The sequence below is a fragment of the Panthera tigris genome, chromosome E1 (assembly GCF_018350195.1).
Source record: "Panthera tigris isolate Pti1 chromosome E1, P.tigris_Pti1_mat1.1, whole genome shotgun sequence".
Lineage (NCBI taxonomy): Eukaryota > Metazoa > Chordata > Mammalia > Carnivora > Felidae > Panthera > Panthera tigris.
Genome location: NC_056673.1, coordinates 39,098,771 through 39,111,839, shown reverse-complemented (window position 1 = coordinate 39,111,839; position 13,069 = coordinate 39,098,771). Strand labels below are relative to the sequence as shown.

Sequence of the window (13,069 nt, the reverse complement as noted above, 5' to 3'; positions counted from 1 at the left end):
CAAGTGTGGCCCGTGGGCATCCCCTGTGAGCTTGTTGGAAATGCAGACTCTCGTAACCTACGCCAGGTCTATGGAATCAGGATCTGAATTTTAACACAATGGCTCCTACGGTCTCCTATGCTACATTTGAGATGTACCGGATAAACCAGTGGTTCTCAATCTTGGTCACACTGGAATCATCTAAGGGGCTTTGAAAATTTCTGTATCTCAGAACAGCTCAAATCTCACCAGGTTTTTCCAATACGTAACCTGGGTTGAGAACTATTGGGCGACACCAACCCTACAATTTACAGGTCAAGAAGCTCAGGTCCAAGAGGTAAACTGATCTACCCAACTCACATGGCAAGGGAATGACAGTGCTTGCGACTTGAGCCCAAGTCTCCAACTCCCAGGCTCCCTTCACTGTACTTCACTGGCCTACAGTAGTTTGGGAAATGGGAGTGGGGAGGGGAGAATCAGGTTTCCCTTTCTGATTTGGTGTTTCTGTGGTTGGGTCCTCGTGTCAGGTCCTAAAGGAGGGCTTCCTGGACATAGGTGGCCTTAAGCTTTGAATTCCACAATGAACTATGTCCATGGGGACCTCACCCTCCCAGGTGGTAAGTTCCCAAATCTCAGGACCATGTGGGATTCTGCTTCCTAACAGATTACCAGTATCTGGGTTAAAACACTCTTACCCAGACAGCCTGGCCCTGCCATTCCCACACACCTCTGTCTTCCCAGAGCTTCAAGTGCTCAGGGACTGTCCCACCTCCCAGGCCACAATGTTCTCAGAACTCAGGTGAAGTTTCTGAGCCCCCACAGTCTCAGCTCCCGGCCCCTCACAGAACTGCTGGGACAGGCCCGTTCTCAAGTCAGCAACCGCGACCGTCTCGAAACCATCAGGGCTAGAGGCTCCCCGTGACTTGTTTTTGCTCTCTTTCAGGGTTTGGAGGGGGTGGGGGGAGTGTGTGCCTCTCAAACCTCTGATTGTGTCTGCTTTCTGACTTTTTCTGGCATGTTTTTGAAGTGGCTTTTTGTTATTCTGCCTCAGCTCACTCACCTTTCTCAGCAGCCGTGGAAAACACAGCCCTGTTCTACTCTCCGCTGAGCACTTGGATTCCATGTAAACAGCTCGCCTGCTGGCCTGACCCGGCTGAACAGGTCGGAAGGGCCTGGGCCTGTCGAGCCCTTGAAAATAAACATGTGGCAGAAAGTTTCCCCATGCTCAAGGTGGAGGATGGGGTAGACACAAGAAAGCATAAGGAACTTTCTAGGCACAGGATTATTGATGGCCCAGGCAGCCCTGGAGCAGCCAAGGATAGGGACTTTCTCTTTCCACGAGCATCAGGCCTCCAAGAAAGAGGCCTTTCTGATCTCCTGTCCTGAAAACTGAAGGATAGCTGTAGAGCTGTGCTGTCCAATATGGTAGCCTCTAACCACGTGTGGCTACCGAGCACTTAAAATGTGGCTGGTGTGGGGCGCCTAGGTGGCTCAGTGGGTTAAGCGTCCAACTTCAGCCCAGGTCATGATCTCACGGGTCGTGGGTTTGAGCCCCGCGTTGGGTTCTGTGCTGACAACTCAGAGCCCTGGAGTCTGCTTCAGATTCTCCCTCTCTCTGCCCTTCCCCTGCTCACGCTCTGACTCTCCCTCTCTCTCAAAAATAAATACTAAAAAAAAATTTTAATTAAAAAAAAAACATGGCTAGTGTGACTAAAGAACTGATTTTTAGTTTTACTTAATTAAATTTAAATAGCTACATGAGGCTGGTGGCTGCCACGTGGGACAGTGCGACTCAACAGAAGCGGCTCTTAAAGCTGCACATTAGAATCATATGGGCAAATGTAACACTCTGATGCCCGGATGCACCCCCAGGTGATTCTGATTTATTGGCAGAGGGTGTGGACCAAGCAGCAGAGTTTTGAAGGCTCCACGGGCAACTCTAATATGCAGCCAAGTCTGAGAACCTCTTGGCCCAGAGAACTTGCAGCAGCCCCTCCAACCCTAACTTCCTACATTTGATTTCGTTTCTGCAGTATTCAGAATTCGAGGACCAAGGCGTTTACTTAGGGGATCAACTCAAGCACTTGAAGATGTTTTGCCATGCTCTGAATGTAATAGGAACATGTAGGAAATGGAGAAAATTCAGAAAAATAAAAAGGAGAAAGTTAAAATCCCCTAAAATCCCACCACCTCAAAAAAGAATTAAAACATTTGGATGTAAATCCTCCCACTTTCCCGTGGATACAGCCTTATGTTTTGTTCAAAATCGGGGCCATACCATGCTTCCTATTTTGTGATGGATTTTTGGCACTTTGCTTACTTGGTTAATACCCATTCATGTACCATAGATTGTCATGGCTACCTGGTATTCTATCACATGTATAAACCACAACTTTTTTATCCAAATCCATATGAATATTGGTCCCATTTTTGCTATTGTTTAAAAAAAAATCGCTAGGAACATAACAATAGCAATATCTTTATGAAAAGCCATTCACTAACCCCTTAAGAAGATGGGGGGGGGGGAGGGGAAGGAAAGAGAAAAGAAAACAATACAGTCAAGAGGCATACCAGATTCAAAGTAATTCAAATGACTCTCCTGTCAAACCTGTTTACATTCTTACCAACAGAGCATGAGGGTACTTATTTTTATGCATGCTAGCACTGGGGATTGAGTTCTCAAATTTAACCAGGTTGAAAAAAAAAAAAAAAAACCACACACAGGCAACTCACAGTGAAGTTTGGCGTGAAGTAAGGCATACCTAAGGTACTGCCTTAGGTATTGGAGATAAGGATGAATGGAACACCTACCTGCCCTCTGAGCACTCGGGGCAGGGAGGAATTCAAGGGCTTGGCTTTAAGTCAAGGAGAACATGGATGCTAAATACAGGTAGGAAAGCCATGCTGCGGAGCAGGGAAGAAAAGCTCGAAATTTTTCATGATGATGTGGGGAAGTCTGGTGTGGGGGTTGGGATGCATTTGAGCTGGCTCAAGACGGATGAATACAGGCACCAACAGGTGGTGAGAGGTGATGGTACTTGGCAAACACCAAAAGGTGCTGGAGGCTCAGGGACTGGAAAGGTGTCACTTCCATGCTTCGGTGGCTCTCACAACTCCCTGCAATCAGGAAGCTCCCCCTTAGATCCATCAACCCACAGCCTCTTATTGACACTTAAATCCCTTCCTTCCAGCTATTCGCAATGGGAATAGGAGATGACTTGGTTGTCCACAGTCACCTTCAGAGAATTCTAGATCAATGCACTATCAAGCATGGTATGGTATGTTTTTATTTGGATTATTCCCCCCTTTTTTTTTTAAAGCAACACTGACATATAATGTCATTATGTCCATTTTAAAAATGAGTCAGAGCATTCCAGGTCGCAGGGCAAAAGTCTGAGTGACTTGGATTCCCCGGGCCTCAGGCCCCGAGCCCACCCTGTACACTCTTCTTGGGATGGCCCATGCCAGCCCCGTGTAAAGAGGAAGGCAGCCAGTCCAAGTCCTGGCTCTTCCCCTTAAGACCATGGGAGAATTCACTTCATCTCACTGAGCCTATAAAACATGGATTGTAGGAATCATGACCATTAGATTTGAGGGGTGGGAAAGCATTCTGTTAAAAATAACAATGAGATGAAGAACCTGTAACTCCCATCAATGTGGACAATGGCCAAGTAAGCCAGCCTCTCGCTTTCTCTTTTTATGAGTCTCTGTGGCACACACACACACACACACACACACTTTAAACCTTAAAGTCTCAGACATACTGGCATTTCAGGAATAAGGCAAGTCCCCAAAGATGGCCTTTCTTCAGAAGCTCACGAAAAAGGAATTAAGAAACTTGCCCAACCGTGACCTGAAGCCAGAGGTATGAAGGGCATGACAGCCACAGGACCTTTGAATGTGAGATCCCCTTTTCCATCCATTGACCTACACTCCCCCTTTCCTCAGATCTGTCCTATAACGTCAGGAACAGAATCAAATTTCCCACCTGCCCCTTCTCCTTATAACTCTGTGATACATGTCCCTGGAGAGTCCCACACATCAACGCAGAACAAAAACAAAAACAACAAAGAAAAAATACCAAACCTGCCCCCTCAAAGCCCCCGCCCCTCTACTATGAGTCGCCCACATGATAGGAGTTCTTTTACTCAGGTTCCAAATACTAGAAATGAAATGGCCTTTTTTTTTTTTTTTCACTTCTGCTATTTACGCAGAAGTGCCTGCCAGTGACCTCAAGGCTAAACCCACCATATTCAAGTTTATTTTTAGATTTCTCAGCTGTAGAAACCTACAAGATGCCAAAATGAGTTCAGTGATTCAGTCAACAAGGGGAAGGAGTTGTGGGGGACCGAGCCCTGTGGAGAACCTGCTTCAGGCCAGGTACCTTCCTGGTTCTGTTTTGTGTCGTCCTTCCAGAGACAGAGGAAACTGCGAGCGATCGTACCTTCGCAGGTATTGAAATCAAGGTTCCAGGTAGTTATATGACTGTCAAAATCAATCAGTTAGTAGTGGAACCTGGATTTGAAATCAGGAATGACTCAAAACCCAGGGTTTTTGTGCCAAACCCTTCCCGCCTCCCTTCTTTTCTCTTGTTCACAGCCAACTCCCACATATCTCCTTGACCTGAGTGTTTGCACTCTCTCTGCCCTAGCTACCTGTACCTTGCCCTTTTATGCTTGGGAACAAAAATAGGGTCAACCCAGGGAAGGTTCTGGAAACATAAGGTTGTTTTTTTTTTTCCTCCCCCCTCAAAGCAGCGGCACAGGCCTGATTCCAACCCATCCAAGTGACTGACTGCTTGCCCCATACAAATCCTAGTGTTAAGGAGAACAGAAGTGAGGTACAACTCTCTAGTACCATGGGGCACCGCAGCTGGATCCAGGCTAGAATCCCGGCTTGCACCCTGGAGGCATTTACACGTCACTAAGCCTCCATTACCTTATCTATAAATTGGCAATGATATACCCACTTGTCAGGGTAGTTGGGCCCAGGTCAGATCCCAGCACATAGTTGATGTCTAAAAACTGCTCGTTCTCTTCCTCTCTTACCTCCCCGGGAGAGGGGAACAAGGCTACCACCAGGGAGCAGGCCCACAGGAAGCTTTGGTAACTATCTCTGAGGAAGCTGAATGGATTCCTTTAGGCCTGCCTCAAACATCTGCAGGGCCCAGGCAAGAGTACCAAGCAATGGAGGCCTACATACCACATGCCCAGATATTTATGTTATAGATCAAGCCAAAAAACTGTTAAATAACAGGTTCTATCCTAGTTTGAAAATCTATGTTTCCATAATGAAAAATGTATTTTATAATGACCTAAAAGGCCGTGTTCAAATTTAGAGTTCTCAGACTCCATGGAGAGCTTCCCTCCCAGCCCTCAGCGCAGGCCTGCAGTCCACTCCCCTTTTCTCTTTCTCCGCCCCTGCCTGCACATCTAAGCTATGTCTACACCACCACCTACACATTCTGCCAGCCTTTGGCCACCTCGTAAACCTGGGAGTTTCTGGATGCTGTGACCTGGAGCATGACGCGGAAGTGGGGACACAGACCCACCACGTGCCCCTCATTTGCCCGACAGGGAGGAGAGCCATCAGAAGGCCAGAAATGGGCCTTCCTCTACCCGGGTCTGCGGAAAGCACTGCATGTGGTCAAGGCACTGTGTGCCTGTCCTACTAAGCAGGAATTCATGCCGTGAGCTGGCACCACGACAGTTAACCTCATCCTTCTTCTATTGCTAAGCCCTAAACCTGACATTTGAAAGGAAATTATACTTTTGACCATTTCAGTCTATTTGCAGTAATCTTTGTCTTTCTCTATCCCCAGGGCAGGAGCCAAGGAGGGGGAGATTCTGATGTGCATATGTTGATAGTTACACATAGAATCTCTTCAGCTCTATTTTTGTTCTCTGCTTAAAAAATCTTTGCTCTGAGAGCTATAGGGGATGATGAAACTGTTACATACTGTGTCTCCCTTGTGGCAGTGGTTACACAACTGTATGCATTTATAAAAACCCCTAGACGTGGGCACTAAACTAGGTGAACTTTACTATACGTAAATTATATCCCAAAAAATTATGTAATAAAAGTTCTTTCGTCAAACCACATTTTAAGAAAGGAGCAGGATTTGAAAGAGAAATATGTTCAGGCACCCAAAATAACTTCTTTCAGTGTGACATTTAGCATGAGTCAGTGTCACGAACATCTGTCACATTCGTAGATGCCCATCATCTTACGGATAGCCTTCCTTTTCTGGAGGAAATTCCCTTGTTAAGGTCCTGCCTCCCCAGGAAGAAGTCAAGAACTCAAACTCCCAGGCTCCCTTGAAGCTAGGACATGAGCACGTGACCTACTCTCTGCCAATCAGAAATGCAATGAAGACTGATTTCGAAGTGAGTAGGTGTGAACACCCAGACCGTAAGGGGCTTACATTTTTGCTGACGTGTTGGCAGTAGAGGCGGTCCACTCTGGGGCTTTCGGTGGTGGAGTGTAGAGGGGAAAGAGGATGGATGGGGGAGTTCCATTCCTTGCTCTCGGCTACTGGCTGTGAGTCCCCTTTGGGAAAGTCCTTAACTTCTCTGAGTTTCTATTTCCTCATCTGCAGAATGGGCAGCAGAATACTTACCTCGCAGGATTATTGTGAGATCGAATGAGGTGATGCAGGGTCTGGCATGCCGCAGAGTCCGAATAAGTATTAGCTCCCTTCCTTCCTCAAACGGTAGGTAAGATCCTTGAAATTAATGGCCCTGCCTTACCAGCCTTCCCAGAGTACAGACCCTATGAGTTTTACTCAGAAGCCAAAGCTGACACTGACCTGTAAGGAGCAGGGGCAGGTGGCCATGCAATTAGGGAGAGATAGGCACATTAAGCTTCCCTCCTCCACCCATCTCCTCCTGTTGTACCAGAGTGGCCACTATTTCATGAGCTCTAGGTGAATCCTGTTTGGGGTCAATTCAACAGAAAAACCCTTCGGTGTGACTTAACATCCACTAGTTGAACACCAAAAATATGCCAGGTGCTGTGAAATAAACATCTAAGAAATAAATAAGGTGCCACTTAGTTGTACCCTGATGGAGAAAGATGCATACATGCCTAGGATAAATATTAGACTGAGGGTGCCATCACAGCAGTGTGAACAGCATGGTGTGGGCATCAGGTGCGAACGGCATGCTGTGGGCTTGAGACATCAGAAATTCCTCAGGAGCCAAGGGCTGTTTGAGTTGAGTCTTAAATAACAAGTTAGAGTCTAACAGGGGAAGAAAGGGACTTCTCTCCTTGAGAAGTGCATAGTGCTTTGGGAGAACTCAAAGTTGGCCCAGAAAGGCTGGGTACAGGTTGGGGTTGGAGACTGAGGCCAGGGCTGGTGAATGAGCTGTGTTGAGAAGGGCTTTGCATGCACAAGAGGAGAAAAAAGCAGACATGGTTTCCCTAAACAACTGTGTGAGAAGGATGGTTTCAAGACTCCTCCTGTGTTTTTTTTCTCACCAATGCTCTACTAGGATTTCCGAAATGTGCTTAAACAGAGCTTCTCTGAACGCCACAGCCCCTCCTGGAGATGATCAATGGAATCCCCAACCGTGAGGCCAGAGAGGACATCCAAGGTCATCTGGTTCAGTCCCCAGAGGAGGGAGCAAGAGAGGGGCTCCTGGAAACTTGGCAGGCCAGGCTGAGACTGGAACTCCAAACTCTCCCACCACAACAGATGGTCTTGAGCTAAACAAGCATAAAGACACTGGGCTTTCTAATAACTAACATATACAAACTCCAGGCACTGAGCCAGCAGCCCGCAGGTGAGAGATCACGGGCAGCTTCTTGGAATGTGCCGTGGGGACTGCTGAGTGGCTCTAGGCCCTGGGCCTGAGCCTGTTCATATGCCCCAACTCGGGAGGGTCCTCCTGGACCCAGGAGTGGACCCTGACTGCGGTGAAGTCAGGTGGGATGCAGCAGCGGCTTGTTGGGGATGTGATCCTGTGCTTTGAGAGGAGGGGCTTCAAGCCGGGTGGGGATGAAGATGCTACAGGCACCAGAGTCCTTGCCAAGCACTGTCGTGACCTGCAGACGAAGCCCTTCTAATGAGCCCTCCTCAGCTACGTGAGCTCCGGCTGGTGGAAGCCATGGTCTGGGAAGGCCTCGACGTGGTCTGGTCCTCCAGGGCCCTGATAGGACACAGTGACTCAGCAGAGACTGCCCCCGACACCATCAGAGGGGACTTCAGCATCCACATCAGCCACACCAGTGACTCCATGGAGGGGGCCCAGACGGAGATCCAGCTATGGTTCCAGAGCAGTGAGCTGGTGGATGGGGCAGACGAAGGCAACCAAAGCAGCATTTACCCAGCCTGAGCCCTCAGGCTGCCCTCAGCCACCCCGTCAGCCACCCAGGATCAACTACCTCTGTCAACAAGAACTTGAGCCCACATCCATGGTCCACCTATCTGCTCCAGACCACCTCCTTGTCCACCTTCTGCCCCACTGCAGCCCAGGGGGGTTGAGCAACCAAACTTTACGCACCTTTAAGTATCCTAAGCCAGCAAGAACTCGGACCAAATCCTCTCTGTACCAAAGTGCCAGAAAACCTTTGGGGTGTCTCCAAAAGTGTGTAGTGTGACCTCCCTTCCCCGAGAGGAGGTGGACATTAAAATTCAATGTGTCATGCACAGAGGTGGATCATTTATTATATTCTGCCATGTCTGAGGTAACGATGAAGACTTTATGGAAAGTTGTAAGAGTCTGAGAGTAGAAATAAAGCTTACCCTCTCACACACCTTAATTAATTAATTAACTAATAACATGTACAGACTCCATTGTGAAATATGTAGGATTAGCCCAATGGTGGGCTCGGTCTGGGGGGTGGGGAGTTGGCACTGTGGATTTCTCACCCATCACTCGCCTTAAGATCAACCTCACCATTTCCGGCCCCTGCTTTCACCACAGAGGCTATTTTAGCCCGAGTTTCCAGTCGCCCTCACCACCTCCCCAAGATAAAGGTCACTGCAGAAGTCATCACCAGGTTCTCACTAAGGAACAAAAAGAGCCAAGGGGATTCTGGGCAGCCCTCCGCCACACACAGGGGCTCTGGCACGGAGCTGTTGGGACAGTTGGCATAGTGTGGCCATCCCTTCTCCCCACGGGCTGAAACTAGAACGGCATGAGGTTTCTCTGAGCAATTCTAGAACAACTGCTCCCTTGCTTTCCCTTTCACCTTTCCTCAGACCCCCATCCTCACCTGCCCCCACTCCTTCCCTCACAGAGCTTGGCGACGTGAAAAACACAGACCTATAAACTCTTCCTCTCGGCACTGAACCCAGGTGGCAAAACAGGAAGCATCTTCTTGTTAAGGCAAACCCATTGTGTTCTCCGTGCACGCGTGTCCCGACAAGCAGCAGGAAACCGCCACTGGGCCGTGGCAACAGGTGTCAGGGTGACCTGAAGCCTCCTGCTAGCCTGTGCCTGGCCCTCCTTCCCTTTCTTCCTCCTGGACAGCCGCCTCCTTCCTCCTGCAGCCTGACAGCTCTTCACCTCATACCTCTTGCTCCTGCCCTTCGTGGTGGCCCAAGGCCTGATACAGACCTTAAAAGGCCCTAAACCCTAAAAAGATTATAGCCGCTCTCCAAATGTAATCTGTAACACTGACCAACCAACACACATACACACACACACACACACACACACACATATGCTGGAATTAAGAGAGCTGCTCCTTTAGATTTTTGGGTTACAAAATTCTAGGTAAGTTCAAAGCAGAACGTTTCTCAAATTTGGGGCGTCCCTGTCTGGTTGGAGCCCTAAATCTAACTAACCAAGTTACCCAGCACTGACGGAGGCCCACTCTGCTTGGCTTCACATGGGAGTAGATTGTTCCCAAGTAAACTAAAACAGGGATTGGAGCTGGGGGAGGGCTAAGAGATATGATCGTGGACTTGATCTACTTGCCCAGAGGGACTGGAAGCCAGAGGACACTCGGGAGAGTCAGGAAATTGGTGCTTTGACCAGGGCTCCAGCTGCAGGAAAGGCAGGACTGAGTTTCTGCAGATCTGGCTCCCTCCATGGGACTCTGGGCATGCTTCCTTCTGGTAGGTCTCTCCAGATCAGACCTTCTAGAGAAGATCTCTGTTCTTTCTTGCCCTTTTCAAGACTCACCCTGTTCTTTCTGATGGTAATGGGGGTGGGGGGGGGAGTTTATGGTAAGCTATTATTCCTTTGTATTTATTTATTTTTATTTTTTACGTTTTCCATTTTTACTGAGACATAATGGACATAACAAACACTGTATTAAGTTCAAGGTACACAGCACAATGACTTTGATTTACACATATTGTGAAATGATTGCCACAGTTTGTTAACATCTATCATCTCGTAGATACAAAAAGAAATGAAAAAAATTTTTTCTGGTGATAAGACCTCTTAAGATTTACTCTCTTAGGAACTTTCTTTTTTTTTTTTTTTTTTTAAACGTTTATTTATTTTTGAGATAGAGAGAGGCAGAGCATGAACAGGGGAGGGGCAGAGAGAGAGGGAGACACAGAATCTGAAACAGGCTCCAGGCTCTGAGCTGTCAGCACAGAGCCCGACGCGGGGCTCGAACTCACGGACTGTGAGATCATGATCTGAGCCGAAGTCGGACGCTTAACCGACCAAGCCACCCAGGCGCCCCTTAGGAACTTTCAACTATACTGCCCGTCAGGGTTGCCTACCACATGTTTCCTACCACACTCCTGCTCAGTCTTTACTGCTCCTGAACTCTTCCCAACTTGTGTTCTGGTCTCATGTTTCAGCTGACGCCTCAGCTTGACAAAGATAAATGTGTTTTTATTAACATTTTTGAGATTTCAGCGAAGAGGGAAAATCCAGACTTTTAAATACTGTTTTCAGACATGCCTTTGGTATATTTTAATTTCTTCTGGATTTTGTACTCAGCCAATATCATCTATTCTGCATGTCCTATATAATATACCTGAGTAGACTGGTTAGTCTAACCTAGGCCTTTAAAAACTAATCTTGAAAAATCAGTATTTTCCCAGTTTGTTGTCAGAATTAGCACACGGACCACGTTTCACTTGAGAAAACTTGATGGATCAGATCAGTAGATAGTATATCACTCTTTACAAAGTCTAGCAGCCTACCTTCTTAATTGGAAAGCACAACTCTAACCAATTGATTCCGAAAAAGGAGTTCATCAAAAGGATACAAGGTGGGTCCGAGAATTGGTAAGAAACAGCAAGACCACGTTCTTGCTTTGCAGACAGAGACAACTCAGCTAAGGTATATTCATATATATATATATATATATATATATATATATATATATTCAGTGGTTGAACTGAATAACTACAAAAGTTTCTTGCAGATCCTGCTCCCTGCTCCTTCTTAGAAACCTTTGCTCATGGGCAGGACTTCCCCAAAAGCAGTACGCACATCCTCGGAGAATAAGACAGGGTGCAGAAAGTGTAGTATGAGGGCATCTTTTCCAGGCAAGGAGGGGGACAGCCAGGACCTGTCTTTCATGTATGTCAGGTCATGCCTAGCGTCAGTCTGGCATGATGGGAAAAGCCCCTTAGCTTGGAATCAAAGGTCAAGTCACTTTCTCTCTTGGAAGTCTCAGTTTCCTTAATCAGAAAACTGAAACATAGCAAACAGAGTAGCCCTGGAGGTTACATGGATAAGATATAGGAATGTGCTTAGAAATATGCAAGCTCCATGCATATGCAGAGACTTATTACTTCCCATTAGTTGGCATGCTCTTTGGTCATTAGTTAACTGTGGTTTATCGGGCCTTCAAGTCCTAGCACTTGACTCAACACCTGGCTGAGTAGGGGCTCAGTAAATGGATGCCAGGTGAATGGATGGATGAACAAATGGACAAGCAGAGTCGTGAGGAACAGTCAACTCTAGGAAATGCTTTGCACACCATCTATTGACACATCACAACAGCAGAGAGAGACTCATTCGCTCCAAAGATACAGCGAAAGCAAAAGATGTCTCACGTGCCAAATACAACTTACCCATCGCTCAGGTAACGAAGGCCAGAAACCTGATCCACAGGCTACGTGTTCCCTGCAAGAAGGCCAAGTTAAACAGTGTGGCTCTCCCTGTGTCCTGAACTCCCAAACTGAGAGATGCTGAGAAAGTAAGCAACCTGTTCAAGGTCTGCTGGGCGACACTTCTGGCCTTGGCACTCGCTACTGATCACTCACCACTACCTTCCTTCCTTCCCCTGGGTCACTCCGACTCCTCTTTGATGGCACTTTTTTCATGGCCTTCCTGATTCCCTTCCTGTGTGCTCTAGTGGCTTCCTGGGCTTGCCCCACCCCTACTCCATTCGTTCCTACAACATTGTACTATATTTTGTCTTCCATTATTTTAAAAATATTCTGAAATATTTAAATATATAAAGGTATAACGAATAATACAATCATATTCCTAGACACCTCTCCATTTGCAACCTCTTCCCTTCCCATATTGAGTTTAATGTATGCCTTGTCATGCACATTTTTGTACTTTTAGTGCTTATGGGTTAACTGCCTCTTTATTTTTCCATCTTCCCCACTATTATGGAATAAATGTTTGTGTGTCTCCAAAACCCATATGTTGAAGCCCTAACCCCAAGGGTGACTGCATTTGAAGGTGGAGCCTCTAAGGCAGTAATTAAGGTTAATTACTTAACCTTAATTAAATTAAAATAAGGTCGTAAGAGTGGGACCCTGATCCAATAGGATTAATGTCTTTATAAGAGATATCAGAGGCCTCACTTTCTCCCTCCTTCTCCCTCTCCCTCTCTTCCCGCCCCTTTGCACATACTGAGAAAAGGCTATGTGAGGACATAGTGAGAAGGTAGCCATCTGCAAGCCAGAAAGAGACGCTGACTCTCCTGGACCCTGATCTGGGACTTCCAGGCTCCAGAACTGTGCGGAAATAACTTTCTGTTGTTTAAACCACCCAATGTATGGTATTTTGTCAGCTTGAGCTGACTGCTACATCCACTGTGCCCCAAGTGGGCTAGGAAAGGCCAGGGACCACGGGTGTTCATCTCTGTAGACTCCACAGCCATGCCTGACACGTACATGCTTGTCAAATATTTGTAAAATGAATGAAAAGGA

The 13,069-nt window shown here is 47.1% G+C and overlaps 1 pseudogene; it reads left to right on the top strand.

The window, feature by feature from the left end:
* Positions 1-7,828: 7,828 nt before the first annotated feature.
* Positions 7,829-8,689, top strand: LOC102963382 (annotated as a pseudogene).
* Positions 8,690-13,069: the final 4,380 nt, after the last annotated feature.